Source organism: Martes martes, assembly GCF_963455335.1.
Source record: "Martes martes genome assembly, chromosome: 16".
NCBI classification, from domain to species: domain Eukaryota; kingdom Metazoa; phylum Chordata; class Mammalia; order Carnivora; family Mustelidae; genus Martes; species Martes martes.
Window position 1 is genome coordinate 31,760,395 of NC_137904.1, and position 18,381 is coordinate 31,778,775.

Sequence of the window (18,381 nt, forward strand, 5' to 3'; positions counted from 1 at the left end):
AGTAAAGTTGCAAAAGCATATTTATGACATGATATCATTTAAATAAAAATTTAAACGCAAAAAATAATAGCATTGCTTATGGGCCTATACCTACAAAGTAAAGTTATAGAAACATGGGATACATACTAACTTCTGGATACTGGTTACCTATGGTAAGTAGGAAGGGAATGAAGGAGGGTTGTTTCAAATACATTAATAATTTGTGTTTCTTTTAAAAGAATCTGAAACAATATGACAACATGTTAAATTTGCTGTTGAATACATAGATGGTTACTGTGTTATTTTCTATGCTTTTCTGTATATCTGAAATATTGACGCTACATTAAAAATTCCCAAAACGGAAATACAAATCAAAACCACAATGAGATACCACCTCACACCAGTCAGAATGGCTAAAATTAACAAGTCAGGAAATGACAGATTCTGGCGAGGATGTGGAGAAAGGGGAACCCTACATTGTTGGAGGGAATGCAAGCTGGTGCAACCACTCTGGAAAACAGCATGGAGGTTCCTCAAAAAGTTGAAAATAGAGATACCCTATGACCCAGGAATTGCACTACTGGGCATTTACCCTAAAGATACAAATGTAGTGATCCAAAGGGGGCACGTGCACCCAAATGTTTATAGCAGCAATGTCCACAATAGCCAAACTATGGAAAGAACCTAGATGTCCATCAACAGATGAATGGATAAAGAACATGTGAGATATATATATGTGTGTGTGTGTGTGTGTGTGTATACACACACAATGGAATACTGTGCAGCCATCAAAAGAAATGAAATCTTGCCATTTGCAACAACGTGGATGGAACTAGAAAGTATTATGCTTAGCGAAATAAGTCAATCAGAGAAAGACAATTATCATATGATCTCCCTGATATGAGGAAGTTGAGAGGCAATGTGGAGGGTTTGGGGGGTAGGAAAAGAACAAATGAAACAAGATGGGATTGGGAGGGAGACAAACCATAAAAAATTCTTAATCTCACAAAACAAACTGAGGGTTGCCTGGGGGAGGAGGGAGGGAGAAGGTCGTGGGATTATGAACATTGGGGAAGGTTTGTGCTGTGGTGAGTGCTGTGAAGTAAACCTGGCGATTCACAGACCTGTACCCCTGGGGCTAATAATAGATTATATGTTAATAAAAAAATAAAAAATTATTTAAAAAATTCCCAAAACATTGTCTCACAGAAAAATCTAGGTAATTAAGCCTATTTGAACAAATAAATAATTACATATTTTCCTGGTTATGAGGACACTGAAAGAGACTGCAAAATTGTCTTTCCATGTCAGTTGTAAACACAGCTTACCAGGAAAGGCACTGCACCATACCATGTCTTCCTGGTTATCTCTATAACCCTCTAACTGCTTGTAGAAAAGTTGAAGGTAGAAGACCTTTGAGATCCAAGACTGTATTTCTGTCCATATGATGTACCCAAAACACTCCCTTTGCCAATATTTGGTATTTTTTAAAAGAAGGAAAAAAAGTAGAGGCATATAAAATGTATACATCTCTTGTGGGAGCTTAATTGTTTCCATCTTTTGGGTTTTCTCACTATCCATAGGTTCAAGGCAATGTGTGTCTTTTGTCACTGGGAAAATTAGATTAATCTTTCTCTGATGCTTGAGAAGACAGAGAAGAAAGGACAAGGCCAAATAAAAAAGAAATGGGATCAAAGTCCTCCAAATAAGAATGGAATGTACTCTTCCTCAATGTAACCCATCTCACGCTTCAAACAGGAATTTTTTTGAAAGTCATTTTGAAATTCTGTTTTCATAAAAAGCCTAAATAATGAGCAGCCTAAAATATGAAACCACGAATTTCATTTTTCTCTCCTTGATGGTCACACTTTTTTAAAAAAAGATTTTATTTATTTATTTGACAGGGAGAGATACAGCGAGAGAGGGAACACAAGCAGGGAGAGTGGGAGAGGGAGAAGCAGGCTTCCCTCCAAGCAGAGAGCCCGATGCAGGGCTGGATCCCAGGATCCTGGGATCATGACCCGAGCCTAAGGCAGGTGCTTAACAACTGAGCCACCCAGGCGCCCCAATGGTCACAATTTTTGAGCATCATGGCAATATATAATTAGTTAGGGAGCACTTAATGCTCCCTCAAAAAGAAGCTAGAACAGTAATTTGTAAACCCCAGTTCCCAGCTGTCTTGCAGGCAAAGACAACTTACCCTATCCCACCAGGATCTGCTCCTAATGGTGTCTTTCATGGACGGCATAGAAAAGCTGCCCTGTCTGCCATTAAGACGGAGCCATACAGGGCCCACCTCCTTCTAGTGAAGCAGAGGATATGGAGAAAGCCTATTTAGAAAGAAAGAAGTAGAGGGTAGAGGATGACCCTGAAAGGGGAAAGAAGAGTTAGAGCCCAGTGACTTAAGTGTTCTTCCCTAGGGCAATTTTCTAGAGAAGGGAGATAAGTGAAATAGCATAAGGAGAAAGCCGAAAAGAAAATGGCTCATTGTCCTGCTTCTCTTTGACTGGGTGCAACATCCACTCCGGTGACTGCTCAGTAGTGTCAGAGAAACATGCATGGATGGATTGGCCAGGAGCAGTAGTCCTGGCTCCTATGTGGCCTCCCAGGAGCATGCTGGGGAGAAAGCACAGAAATGGGGAAGAATCTCATGGACACCGAGAAGCTGCAGTGTTTAGAGAGAATGGCCTAAACCACAGACCCCGGGGTGATACCAGCACGCTACCTGAAGACCAGGTAAGACCTGCTGCATTTCAAAAGGGCCCTCAACGGGCGCCAGTCCAGAGATGCAATTCTTGCCACAAGGACAAATTTTCATCTTGAGACCCCACAGGGATCTGAGGCCTCTTCTCTCCCTTGACACCATGAGATCACAGATCCTTCAATACAACCAGACACTATTTTGAAGAGAAACAAGGGGAAGGAGGAAGGAAAGTGGAAGATTTTGTATGTACCCTAAAGAAAGTATATTATTCAATAGTGACTACTGAAACTGAAAAAGGTTGTTACCTTGAATTTACAAGCTTCAGGTTTATGGAGTATTTGTTTGTTTGTGTTTGTTTGCTCGCACTGTGGAAGCCTGTGAGGAAAATTATGTTCATTGACGAAAATAAAGAATATAACATGGGTAAATTTTTGACCCCACTATATGAATGTTTGTAGGAGTATTTTTCCAGATTGTTTTTTTCTCCTGATGTTATTACCCTTCTTCAATTTGCATATATCACCCCCTTTGAAATGAACCGTAGTCCCGTCGTATTGACCAAGGAAGGTCCAAATGCAAATACCAGTGTTGTCTATTCTGGAATCGGCAAGAGTAAAGCATGAAACAAGACTCGGTAAGGTTAAGGATAGACTCAGTTCTTCGCAACCACAAGAAAATGCCTCCCCAGGCATTCTGCCCTTCTTTTTAATTTGTTCCTTTCCTTTGGTCTAAATACGCTTACAATCAGAACCGTAGAAAGCCACGTGCACCGAGACCACCACTCCTCACCACTGTGACCATTCCCCTGGGTAACACAAAACATTTAATAGGCTTGTCCTGGCATCTAATAACAAAGGAAAGACACATGGCAGATCAAGATAATGATTTTGTGTCTTTCTATATTGATGAAAGAAAAACCTGATCCTGCATAATAATCACTTTGTTATTCATGGACCTTAAATGGCATCTCCTCATGAATTTTAATGTACCATCCATTTTCTCACTGCTTATCCCCACAATTCTATGTGAGCCTTCACAGGGCATCATTCTCTTCTCTCTTCCTTTCTTCCCAAGATGCAATTGTTCTATCTAAACCAAAAGGTTTTAGGAGGTTGTCTTTTTACTTTATTGGTCAGAAAGCTGATCTAAGTTGACATTAAATAACCTGGAAAGATCAAGCTCTGCGCTTAGGATTTCTGCTTTTTTCCCCCTGTATGTATGTTACTTGATTTTAAAAATAGTTTACTTTTCAATAATTATCTGTTGACATCGTGCAGTCATAAATTTGTGCCTTTTAAAAGAAATCATAATTAGTGGCATTCATAAACGTACATTATTTTGCTCTGTGTTCTGAAAGTTACAGAATCATTTGCAATACTTTTTCTTCTTATTCCTCGTTAGTAGGTATAATTCATATTGAAATTCAGTCCCATATTACTTGTAGACAAGTAATCTCAAAATTGTATAAAACTAGGCTAGATTTTAAGCTATTTAAGGACACCAACTGTTTCTTATTTATCTTTGTATTCTATGAAGTATCTAACTCAAGGACTTCCAAATAGAAGCCTTCATAAATATTCACTTAATAAATAAAAAGTATCTTTTGCAAAAAATAAATCAGTGGTTTCTAGGTCTGGGGGTGGAAAGATAGAACTGGCTGCAAAGGGAATGTAAGGAAACTTTTTACAGTAATGTTAATATTCTACATGTTGATTGTGGAGTTGATTATACAACCGTATGCATTCATCAAACATTATAGACTGATAATTGATTAATTTTGTTGTGTGTACATTATCTCAATATAACTGATTAAAGAAAGAATCTCGTGATAATATCATGGCTTCTTCATAGGAAATAATGACACATGCTGTTAAAAATAACTAGCACATAATAAAATAAAAAAAAAGAAAAAAATAACTAGCACATTCTTTTTTTTTTTTTAAGATTTTATTTATTTATTTGACAGACAGAGATCACAAGTAGGCAGAGAGGCAGGCAGAGAGAGAGGAAGGAAAGCAGGCTCCCTGCTGAGCTGAGAGCCCGATGCAGGGCTCCGGGGCTCGATCCCAGGACCCTGAGACCATGACCTGAGCCAAAGGCAGAGGCTTTAACCCACTGAGCACCCCTAACTAGCACATTCTTTGTACGATCGAATAACCTGGTTTTACATTAGCCTTGAAAATTCCTAACTTCTTGATTGAATGACCAACAATTAAATACCACCAGGTGTCTGGCCCTATACTATGTCTTTTTAAAAATTCTCCCACTGACAAGTACTGTCAAATAAGAATTGTTATTCCTTCTTTCTCTACACAAGGCTCAGAGAGGTTAAGTAAACTTGTCCAAGACAAGATATTTTATTTTTTAAAAATCAGTGAGTGCAGAGCACCTGAGTGGCTCAGTTGGTTAAGCATCCAACTCTTGATTTTTGCTCAGGCCATGATCTTGTTTGAGAGATCGAGTCCTGTGGGCTCTGTGGGGAGCATAGAGCTTAAGATTCTCCCTCCCCCTCTGTCCCCTGTACTCCTACACTGCCCATGACCCACATGTGTGCCCTCTCTCTCAAAAAAAAAAAAAAAATCAGTGCATGCATAAATATAGTTTCAAAAAGACTAAACTGAACCCTTACTTGTAATTTAGGAAGTTTGAGGAGTCAGATGATTGTGTCCAAAAATTACCTGTAGTATTAAAAATAAAATTTTCATTCAGCAAATAATTATTTGCTTACTCTGTGACAGACAGTGTGCTAGATATTTCAGGAAATGTAATGCTGAAAATATATAGACTTTGTTTTCAAAGTACGTACCATATATTACATGGATATGAGGTGTATGAATAAACACCAATAATACCAGGCAAAATGTGGGGCTAACAAAAGACTAGAATAAACTTGCAGTAAGGAAGGAAGAAGTATCTTCAATTTCTGCTAAGTTGATTAACTTTAAAAAATACAACCAGCCACCAGGAAGAATTTAAGAAAGCTTAGATGATTTTGAGATTAAAAAGAAAAAAAAGGCATGGGCGCCTGGGTGGCTCAGTAGGTTAAAGCCTCTGCCTTCGGCTCAGGTCATGATCCCAGGGTCCTGGGATCAAGCCCCCACATCGGGTTCTCTTCTCAGCAGGGAGCCTGCTTCCCCCTCTCTCTCTGCCTGCCTCTCTGCCTACTTGTGATCTCTGTCTGTCAAGTAAATAAATAAATTCTTAAAAAAAAAAAAAAGAAAGGCAAAACTTTTCTCCTTCCTTTTTTCTATTTATTTATTCCCAGTTCAAAACTAATCAAACAATTTACGTATGTGCATAGTTGAGTGCTAGTCCTTAGACTTTTCCTTGAATACCTGTCTGACTTCACTCAGGTATCTGCTTAGGTTTTCTCACAGACACCGTTCCTGACTATGCTACCTGTATTTCATTACTCTCTATCCCCTTCTCTTTGTTTTTCTTCATATCATTTTATTGCCATACGACATTATGTTAAATATTTCTTATTTGTTTATCATTTGTCTCCTCCAGTAGTATTTAAGCTTCTTGGGGAGGGGCAAGTGTCTTGTTCACTGTTGTGTCTCCAGCGCCTAGATTAGTGCTTCTTACTCTTTGTTGAATGAATGAATGAATGAATGAATGAATGAAAATGAATTCTAGACAGGTGTTTCTTTTTTTATTTTTAATTTTAGTTATTTATTTGACAGAGAGAGATCACAAGTAGGCAGAGAGAGGGGGGGAAGCAGGCTCCCTTCTAAGCAGAGAGACCGATGTGGGGGCTCGATCCCAGGACCCTGAGATCATGACCTGAGCCGAAGGCAGAGGCTTTAACCCACTGAGCCACCCAGGCGCCCCTAGACAGGCCTTTCTGACTAAAATATCTCAACTCCATGTCTTTTTGTCTTCACTGAAATCCTACTAATTCTTCATCTTATGGTTATTTGACTTTTCCTAGATACTAATATTTTAATTATTTTGAAGTAGAAACATACTTTCTTGCAGTAAGGCACATAGGAGAAGAATTTGAGTTCAAAAGCATGGCTATATTTTGCACAATTTTTCCAAAACTGAATTGTGACAACTCCTCTACGTCTTAGACCAGGTTTTCTAGAAAACAAAGCCTAAGACAAAGTTTAGACAGCCAATTTTTATTGTGTATTAGGAGTGTGTGAAGAGGGGTGATGAGTATACTTTCAGGGAAGGAAGAATAAGGGGGGAAAGGACCACAGCTTCTTGAGGAGGCTGGTTGCTTGGTCATATGAGACATCTCTGGAGAGGCTGTGTGAGTCTCAGAATAATCCGTTGAAGGGAAGGAAAGAAGGGCAAAAAATTCCTTTCCCATGCATTTCTAAGTTGTGTTAACTGGCTCCTCCAAGAAGTCTCTGGAAAAGCCAGTACCGGCATCGGTCCAGTCAGGTGGACCAGTTTTCTGAAACTGCAGAAACCTACTCCTCACCCCCAGTAATTTGCTTCACCCCATTCCCATGGCTATAAAGCCCTTGACTCTGCTATCATCTCTCACTCTTTTTCTTTAAGATTTCATTTATTTATTTATTTGAGAGACAGACAGAGAATGAATGGGGGTGGGGACAGAGGGAGAAGGAGCCCAATATGGGGCTCGATCCCAGGACCCTGAGATCATGATCTGAGCCAAAGGCAGATGCTTAACCCACTGAGGCGACCCACTCCTGTTATCTCTAAATACCTGACTGGCAAGGAAGCAAGACAAGTGGCCAAGACCTGGGGGCAGGTGGAGCCAAGCAGAGCAGTGATGACATAAACTCCCAGAAATTATTCAGGGCAGTTATTTCTAGCAACCAAGGCTCTAGCCGCATGTGTGATCTATATCTATATCTAGCCTGTTTCCAAGTGCGCACTCCTTGGTGTTATTTCCAGTCTAAATTCCCTAATTCTGCACCTCATTTCTTCCACATGTCTACATTCTCATCCAAAGTAGTGGGTTTGGTTTTTTGTTTTTTGGTTTTTTTTTTTTTTTGAGAATTTTGCTCAGGAGTTGAAATGAAGAATTACTTTAAACCCTATGCAAGATATAGTTAATCTTGAATGTTCTTTATTTTGTACATTAGGCATCAATAATTCCATCAGCAGATATTTATTAAGTACCTACTATGTGTTAAGCACTGTTCTAAGCACTAGGACCATCAATGAATAAAATAGTCAAAAATTTCTGCATCACACAGCATGCATTTTAGTGAGGGGAAGGGAAACAGACAGTAAATCATGGAACTAATAAAGTATTTATTATGTTGGATGATGAGAAATATTTTGGAGAAATAAAGAAGGGGGATTTTCTTTTTAATTCAGTCATCTTTTGAAAGGACAACTATGAACCTTTGGGGAAAAGAGAAAGAAGATGTGAATGGAGCATTTAGGGAATGAAGAGTTCTGTGGGACTGGAACTCTGGATTAGGCCTGTAGACAGAGAGTAAGGAAGTACCCTGGGGGATGTGGAGAGCATCATGTCTTTTCTGTGCAAGACACAAACTTTTTTTCCCCTTTAACATTTTGATGCATCATTTTAATTTAAAATTTTTAAGATTTTATTTATTTATTTGACAGACAGAGATCACAAGTAGGCAGAGAGACGGAGAGAGAGAGGAGGAAGCAGGCTCCCTGCTGAGCAGAGAGCCCGTTGCGGGACTCGATCCCAGGACCCTGGGATCATGACCTGAGCTGAAAGCTGAGGCTTTAACCCTCTGAGCCACTCAGGTGCCCCTTTAATTTAATTTTTAATTGAAGTATGATTGACATGCAATCTTATGTTAGTTTCTGGTGTATAACATAGTGATTTGACAAACTCTATATATTATGCAATGCTCTGCCATGATAAGTGTAGTTATATCTGTCACCATACAAAGTGATTACAGTATTATTGATTATATTCCCTATGCTGTGCTTATGTATTTCATACCTGGAAGTTTGTACCTCTTAATCCCCTTCACCTATTTCATCCACTCCTCCCCCTCTGGCAGCCATAAAACACAACTTCTTATAACTTTCTCCATGGCAAATTATAGGCAGGGCACCCTGCACAGAGCATTGTATCCACGGGAGGTACAGTTGCTGTTAACTTAGCCTTACTCCACAAACAGATTATATGAAGTACCCAGAACGGACATCTGGCAACTCCTTCTAAATAACTGGGATACAGCTCCCTGTAACTCTGAATTACTCTTCATGCTTATAGAAGGTTCACAAGCTACAGAACTGAATAAGATACAGAGAAGAGACACTTCATTCTCCAAGGAGATTTTAGGAAGTACATGCCGCACAGAGTTTTATATTCATTCTCTATGTCGAATACAAATTCTGGAAAGTGAGTCCTCATTTCCAAGTGGGATACCTGAAATGTTCTTAGCCGGGGGAGAAACTTGGAAAGTCTAAAGAAGGACCAGGGCCAAGAGAACTTGGGGAAGAATTCCAGTGTAGTAAATGTTATGTTGAAATCAGGTGGGGATGAAAGACATATCAGAGAGTCAGACAATAGATGTCAGTTATTGATGACTAGTTTCAGATTAAAAATGAGGATCTCTAAATAAAACTTCACTGAAACTGAACATGTATTTGATCTCAGAGCTGGAGAACTGATTGGTCTTAACCAGGTGAGATGGTCAAGTCTCATGATGTCAGAACTCATCATGGGGCCCAGAAACTGAAAAGTGCAAATGTTAACATTTACCCCATTACTCCACCAGGTAGATAATTCACTCTTGCTGAAAGGGCTCATCCACTTTTTTTTTCAGCTAATCACAGGTACTTAAAATTACCTATACCAGGTACTTGCTAAATGTTGGAGATACAAAAGTGAGCAAAAATTGACCTGGGTCTTGCCCTCATAGAGTTTATAATTACAACTATAATTCTAACAAGGACTATTAAGGAAAGCTCAATTGGGATGCCTGGGTGGCTCAGTTGGTTAAGCATCTGCCTTCAGTTCGGGTCATGATCCCAAGGTCCTGGGATCAAGTCCTACATTGGACTCCTTGCTCAGTGGGAAGCCTGCTTCTCCCTCTGCCTGACAGTCCCCATGCTTGTGCTCTTTCTCTCTCTCTCCCTAAAAAATAAATAAATAAAATCCTAAAAAAGAAAGAAAGCTCAAGTGAATGCTGAAAGTATGTATCTGGAGGATAGACATGGTCAGGGAAGTGAGGGTTGGGTTGAGATTTGTAGGCTGGGGTTTCAAAGACTAAGCAGGAGAGTGAGCACTCAAGGCTTTGTAGGTTGTTAAGGATTTTGATCTTTTCTTGAAAACCAGTTGGAAAACTACTGCATTTTTTTGTTTATTTATTTAAGTAAACTCTACCCCAAACCTGGGGCTCAAACTCATGACTCTGAGATCTACAGAAGCATGCTTTACTGACTAAGCCATCCAGATGAATCCTATTGTAATTTTAAGTAGGAGACTTGAATCTTGAAAAGATCATTCTGGATGTTGATGGAGAGTAGATTGTAGATGGATGAGAGAGGGTTCAGAGACACTATTTAGAAAGCTACTATAACAATTCCAGGCAAGATACAGCAGCTTTGACTAAGAAATTACTCCACTTCCTCCCCTGAATAACTGCATTGCCTTTTATTTTATTTTTTTTTTCATACTCATGGATTGGAAGAACATTGTTAAAATATCTATACTATCCAGAGCAATCTACACATTTAATGCGATCTCAATCAAAATACCACCAGCATTTTTCACAGAGCGAGAATAAACAATCCTAAAATCTGTATGGAACCACAAAAGACTCCACATAGCCAAAGCAATTCTGAAAAAGAAAAATGAAGCTGGAGGCACCATGATTTCCTGAATTTCAAACTATATTACAAAGCTGTAGTCATCAAGACAGTGTGGTACTGGCACAAAAACAGATACATACATCAATGGAAGAGAATAGAGAACCCAGAAATGGACCCACAAATATATGGTCAACTTATCTTTGACAAAGTAGGAAAGAATATCCAATGAAATAAGACAGTCTTTTCGACAAATGGTGATAGGAAACCTGGACGGCAACATGCAGAAGAATGAAACTGGACCACTTCCTTACATCATACAAAAAAAAAACAATTAAAATAGATGAAAAAGACCTAAATGTGAGACATGAGACCATCAAAATCCTAGAGGAGAAGGCTCAATGGGTTAAGCCTCCAACTCTTGATTTCAACTCAGGCCATGATTTTGGGGTCGTGAGATTGAGCCCTACTTCACCTTTGGTGCTAACGCAGACCCTGCAGGTCCCTCTCTCTCTGCTTTTCATCTTCTCTCTCTCTCTCTCTCTTTCAAATAAATAAGTAAATAAAATCCTGGGGTGCCTGTGTGTCTCAGTCAGTTAAGCAACTGCCTTTGGGTAGGTCATGATCCCAGAGTCCCAGGATCAAGTCCTACATCCGGCTGCCCTCCCAGCAGGGAGTCTGCATCTCGCTCTGACCCTACCCCCCTCTCGTGCTCTCTCACTCTCACTCTCAAATAAATAAATAAAATCTTATAAATAAATAAATACATAAATAAAAACTTTTTTAAAATCCTTGAGGAGAACACAGGCAGAAACCTCTTTGACCTTGGGCATAACAGCTTATTAGATACATCATTACAGGCCAGAGAACTAAAGCAAAAATGAACTATAGGGACTTCATCAAGATAAAAAGCTTTTGCACAGGGGCGCCTGGGTGGCTCAGTGGGTTAAGCCTCTGCCTTCGGCTCAGTTCATGATCCCAGGGTCCTGGGATCGAGCCCCACATCGGGCTCTCTGCTCAGTAGGGAGCCTGCTTCCTCCTCTCTCTCTGCCTGCCGCTCTGCCTATTTGTGATCTCTCTATCAAATAAATAAAATCCTTTAAAAAAAAGGGAAAAAAAGCTTTTGCACATCAAAGGAAACAATAAAACTAAAATGCAGCCTATGGAATGGGAGAAGATATTTGCAAATGATATATCTGATAAGGGGTTATTATTCAAAATCTATAAAGAACTACCAAACTCAACACCCAAAAAACAAATAATCTAGTTAAGAAATGGGCAAAAGACATCAATAGATACCTTCCGAAAGAAGACACCCAGATGGTTAACAGACACGTGAAAAGATGCTCAATATCACTCAGCATCAGGGAAATACAAATCAAAACCATGATGAGATACCATCTCACACCTGTCAAAATGGTTAAAATTAAGAACATAAGAAATATCAGGGGCGCCTGGGTGGCTCAGTGGGTTAAAGCCTCTGCCTTCGGCTCAGGTCATGATCCCGGAGTCAGGGGATCGAGCCCCGCATCAGGCTCTCTGCTCAGCAGGGAGCCTGCTTCCTCCTCTCTCTCTGCCTTCCTCTCTGCCTACTTGTGTCTGTCAAATGAATAAATAAAATCTTAAAAAAAAAAAAAAAGAACATAAGGAATTTCAGATGTTGGTGAGAATGCAGAGAAAGGGGAACCCTCTTGAACTTTGGCAGGAATGCAAACTGGTATAGCCACTTTGGGGGAACAGCTTGGTTGTTCCTCAAGAAGTTAAAAATAGAACTATCCTACAATCCAGTAATTGCACTACTAGGTATTTACACAAAGGATACAAAAATACAGACTTTGAAGGGGTAAGTGTACCCCAATGTTTACAACAGCATTATCAACAATAACCAAACTATGGAGAGAGCCCAAATGACCATCCACCGATGAATGGATAAAGATGTGGTAAAAGTGTGTGTGTGTGTGTGTGTGTGTGTGTGTGTGTGTGTGTGTGTGATAGAATATTATTCAGCCATCAAGAAGGATGAAATCTTGCCATTTGCAATGACATGGATGGAGCTAACGTGTATTATGCTAAGTGAAATAAATCAGCCAGAGAAAAACAAATACCATATGATCTCACTCGTATGTGGAATTTAAGAAAGAAAACAGATGAACATATGGGAAGAGGTAAAAGAAAAAAAGCAGAGAGGGAAACAAGCCATAAGTGACTCTTAAAGACAGAGAACTAACTAAGGGTTGATGGAGGGAGGTGGGTGGGGGATGGGCCAGATGGGTGATCTCTATTAAGGAGGGCATTTGGTTGTTTTTTTGTTTGGTTTTGTTTTGCTGAGCTATATAAAAGGGCATTTGTTGTGATGAGCACTGGGTATGGTATGTAAGTGCTAAATCACTGAATTCTACTCCAGGAATCAATATTTCACTTTCTGGGAATGAACAAAATTTAAATTAAAAAAAAAAATAAAGTGAACTTTATAATAGGACTTTGTCCTTCTATCTCTATCTCCTGCTTTTTTCCTCCTCTCTTTTTAAAAGCCTTGTTTATAGGGACATCCAGCCCTTACAACTGGGAGGTCACAATCCCTAAAATGCAGATAACTAAATGTTTTTCAATATCTTTGCCTCCAGATGATCTCTACAAACATCCAGGCTCTCAATGAGGTCATTTCAGGCTAATATATGTCCATTGAGTGTTATGTTACTGTTCTAAATAAAATAATTGAGAAAATGAACCATAATATAAGAAAATTTGTAAGAACTTAAATGGAAGGATGGATAAAAGACCTCAACATGAGACAGAAATCTATCAAAATCCTAGAGGAGAACATAGGCAGTAACCTCTTCAACATTGGCCACAGCAACTTTTTTCAAGACACGTCTCCAAAGGCAAAGGAAACAAAAGTGAAAATGAACTTTTGGGACTTCATCAAGATAAAAACTTCTGCACAGCAAAGAAAACGGTCAACAAAACTAAGAGGCAACCCATGGAATGGGAGAAGATACACAGACAAAGGTTTGATATCCACGATCTATAAAGAACTCCTCAAATTCCACACAAAACAGATAATCACATCAAAAAATGGGCAGAAGACATGAACAGACACTTCTCCAGAGAAGACTTACAAATGGCAACAGACACATGAAAAAATGTTCATCATCATTAACCATCAGGGAGAGTCAAATCAAAACCACATTGAGATACCATCTTACACCAGTTAGAATGGCCAAAATCAACAAGACAGTAAACAAGTGTTGGAGAGGATGTGGAGAAAGGGGAACCCTCTTACACTGTTGGTGGGAATGCAAGTTGGTGCAGCCACTTTGGAAAAGAGTGTGGAGATTCCTTAAGAAATTAAAAATAGAGCTACCCTATGACCCTACAATTGCACTACTGGGTATTTACCCCAGAGATACAGATGCAGTGAAAAGGAGGGCCCTCTCTACCCCAATGTTCATGGCAGCAATGGCCACAGTCGCCAAGCTGTGGAAACAGCCAAGATACCCTTCAACAGATGAATGGATAAAGAAGATATGGTCCATATATACAGTAGAGTATTATGCCTCCATCAGAAAGGATGAATACCCGGGGCACCTGGGTGGCTCAGTGGGTTAAAGCCTCTGCCTTGGGCTCAGGTCATGATCCCAGGGTCCTGGGATCAAGCCCCACGTCGGGCTCTCTGCTCAGCAGGGAGCCTGCTTCCCCTTCTCTCTCTGCCTGCCTCTCTGCCTACTTGTGATCTCTGTCTGTCAAATAAATAAATAAAATCTTAAAAAAAAAAAAACATTAGAAAGGATGAATACCCAACTTTTGAATCAACATAGACGGGACTAGAGGAGATTATGCTGAGTGAAATAAGTCAAGCAAAGAGAGTCAATTATATGGTTTCACTTACTTGTGGAGCATAAGGAATACCACAGAAGACATTGGGAGATGGGGAGGAGAAGTGAGTTGAGGGAAATCGGAGGGGGAGACAAACTATGAGAGACTGTGGACTCTAAGAAACAAACTGAGGGTTTTGGAGGGGAGGGGGATAGGGGGTTGGGTGAGCCTGGTGGTGGGGTTTAAGGAGGGCACGTAGAGCATGGATCACTGGGTATGGTGCATAAACAATGGATCATGGAACACTGAAAAAATAATATAAAAATTCTCCACTTAAAGTTATAGATTTTAATGGGTAGTTTTGTATGGTATATTTATCATTTTATTTTTAAATACATGTATTTTTATAATTTGAAAAAAATTCTCAAAAAAGAAAGAAAATCTCCACTGGGCATGGAGCCCAATGTCAGATTTGAACTCATGAGCCTGAGATCAAGACCCGAGCTGAGATCAAGAGTCAGACCCTTAATCAACTGAGCCACCCATGTGCCCCAAGAGATTCTTTTTAAAAACCTTGCCTTATATGCAGTCATATACAGCACCTGTGAATACTATAAGAACTAGGGATGCAGTGGTAAAAAGTACATAGTCCCTGCTGTCACAGAGCTTATATTCCAGAGGGGGAAGCAACTGGAATAAAATGTAGTAGGCACTGTGACATAAGAAGTCCAAGAGACTGAGGAGACATGAGTAAATGCATCACAGTATCATAGACTGGATCTTGAAACAGATAAAGGACATTAGTGGAAGAGTTAGTGAAATCCAAATAAAGTCTGTAGTTTAGGTAATAGTATCGTAGTATCGTATCTTTGTTCAGTTTTAGTTTTGACAAATGTGTCACAACCGTGAACATGTTAACATTAGGGGAAGCTGGGTGAAGTGTATATGGGAATTCTATAACAATGTTGCAACTCTTCTATAAATCTAAAATTATCACAAAATAAAAATTTTAGTAAAAAGAAGGAAGAGAAGAAAAAGAAGAAGAGCAGGGTGATCTGGGAGCACCCAACCTAATTTAGGGGTCAAGGAAGGTTTTCAAAGAATGTAATGTTAAAACTGAGAACTGAAGGACAAATAGAAATTAACCGGACAAAGATATAGGGAAAGATGTCCAGAATAGTATATAGAATATTTAAAGGGCCAGAAACAAGAGAAAGCACGACCAATCCTAGGAACCAAATAAAATTCAGTATGGCTGGAATTTAGAAAAGAATGTGTGGGGGGATGAGAAGGAGAGGTATGGGGAAGATAAAGCTAGAGTAGCAGGACCCAAAGGGCCTTAAAAAATATATAGAGAAGTTTGCATTCTTGGGCAATTTCAAGAAGAAATAAAAATGACTAATATATATTTTTTTAAAACTTCCTTTACCAAATTTCCAAAGAAATGGAAATTAAGTGGATAATATTTTAACTTATTCAATTACCAAACACTTTTTAATTATAGTATTCTCCACTGTTGAGGGTATGAAGAGAGAGTTTCTTACACTCTGCTGGAAATAGTGATCTTTCTGAAAAGCTATTTGGCAATTTAAATACAAAGTTCCCAAAATGTTCAAATCCCTTCCTCCCTTTAGTTTTACTTCTCAGATGTTATTTTAAGGAAATAATTAGAACTACATTTAAAAAATAATATGAAAAGACGTTCTTCATCATAACAGTATAAAATGTTATACAAACTAGGTACCAAAATAGAAACATAACTAAATACATGATTGCTTCCATATGATGAAATATTATGCAAGTATTAAAAAGAACATTTACAAAAAGAATTTTGGAGTTTTAATGACATAGGTTATAAATATATTATATCTGTATATAATATACATATGTATAAGCTGTATATATGTGTCCATGAACGTCTGTAGACAGAACCGACTATGTAATTTGCAGAGCCTTGTAAAATGAAAATGCAAGATCTCTTGTTTAAAAGTTATAATTCCAAGATAGCAATAGTAGAGCCTTAAACCAAATGTAGGGCCCTTCTGAACATGAGTTCTGTGTGACTACATGGGTCCCGTGCCCTTGAAACTAGCCATGCCTATAGAAAAAAATACTGAAAGAAAATATCCCAAAACATTATTAATGATTACCTTTGGGTTTGGGGATTACTGATTTTTTTTTTACTGATGATTTTTTATTTCATGTCTTTTATATGTGTTCACAATAAACACATATTGCTTTTTTAAAAAAATCTTCAAATGGATTTATTTCATGAAGAAGAAAAATTATTCTATAAGAAAGCACTATGATAGTGGTGCCTGGGTGGTTTGGTCATTGGGCGTCTGCCTTCAGCTGGGGTCGTGATCCCAGGGTCCTGGGATCCAGCCCTGCATCCGGCTCCCTGTTCAGTACGGGGACTGCTTCTCCCTCTCCCACTCCCCCTGCTGTGTTCCTTCTCTCGCTGTGTCTCTCTCTGTCCAAAAAATGGATAAAATCTTTTTTAAAAAGGTCTATGATAAAGGTTTTTAAAGGTGACCAAATAAGTTAGTATCCATGTAAGTGCACATAAGCAACTATTTGCTTATAAAACAATTATATTGCTGATTTCTTTGTCTTTGCTGCATGAGATTGCCCCAAAACTTAAAGACTTAAGCAAAATAACAAATTCTTGCTCTGAATTACTCTGAAACTAAGGCTAGGCACAGGGGGCTGTTCTGCTGTTCCCTGTGGTGTCTAATAAGACTGAAATGTTCAAGATGGTCCCTTCCTTCATGTTTGGAGCCTCACCTGAGATGGCTGGGACATCTGGGGGCTAACTGAGCATCCTTGTTTTTCCATGTGGATGCTATGACAGAGTTGCTGAACACCTGTACATAGTGGGTCAGAGCTCCAAAAAAGCATTCAGGGGACAAGTCCCAAAGTGCAAGCAGTTATCAAGCCTCTCTTGGTACCTTGTTTGCCCATGCCACATTGGTCAAACGAAATCACATGGCCAAGCTGAGCTGATGTGACAGAGGCCTACATAATGATGCCTATACCAAAATATATGGTTTCTTCTTTTTTTAAGGTTTTCTTTATTTTTTTTGTGAGAGAGCGAGAGAGATTGTAGAGGGAGAGGGAGAAGCAGACTCACCAAAGAGCAGAGAGCCGGATGTGGGGCTTGATTCCATGACCCAAGACCATGACCTGAGCTGAAGGCAGACACTTAACGAACTGAGCCACCTAGGATCCCCCAAAAAATACAGTTTCTGAGGGCCACTAATGTAATAGTCTGCTACAATTGCCTACTTGTGAAGTTAAAAAAGATAAAATTAGATTAATGGTGACAATAACATATAGTGGCTAGTATATGAAAATAGTGATCAATTAATTTTTATTTCATATTTTATAGAATTTCAAGAGTTTCCAACATTTTATATAGTGCCTCACTTGAGATTATGCAATATATTTTGAATCTATTAACTTGTTGCTATTTGTTCATCAATGATGTGATTATCTAGGGGAAGGGGATGAAGAGTACACTTGCTGTGATGACCACTGAATACCGTATAGAGTCGTTGAATCACTATACTGTACACCTGAATCTAATATAACACTGTTAATTACACTGGAATTAAAATTTTTAAAAATTATGTTTTCATCTAATAATATCTTTTTTTTAAAGATTTTATTTATTTATTTGACAGACAGAGATCACAAGTAGGCAGAGAGGCAGGCAGAGCGAGAGGGGGAAGCAGGCCTCCCGCCGAGCAGAGAGCCCGACGCGGGGCTCGATCCCAGGACCCTGGGATCATGACCTGAGCCCAAGGCAGAGGCTTAACCCACTGAGCCACCCAGGCACCCCTCATCTAATAATATCTTAAAATTTTTTAATTTGAGTATAGTTGACATGCAATGTTACATTAGTTTCAGGTGTACAACATAATGATTCAAATTCTCTATGCATTATGCTATCCTCATCACAAACATATATGGCTTTCATAACATGGAAAAAACGGCATGATTCTTTAACACACCTGCCCCCCACCCCCGAAGCCCCAAATCATACTGAAAGCAGCACTATGGTGAACTGGATTCTATTTTGCTTTTAGACTTTTTAAAATATCCGTTTTGGGCCACTGGGAATAACGTAATTTTTTTAAACTTTCTAAACT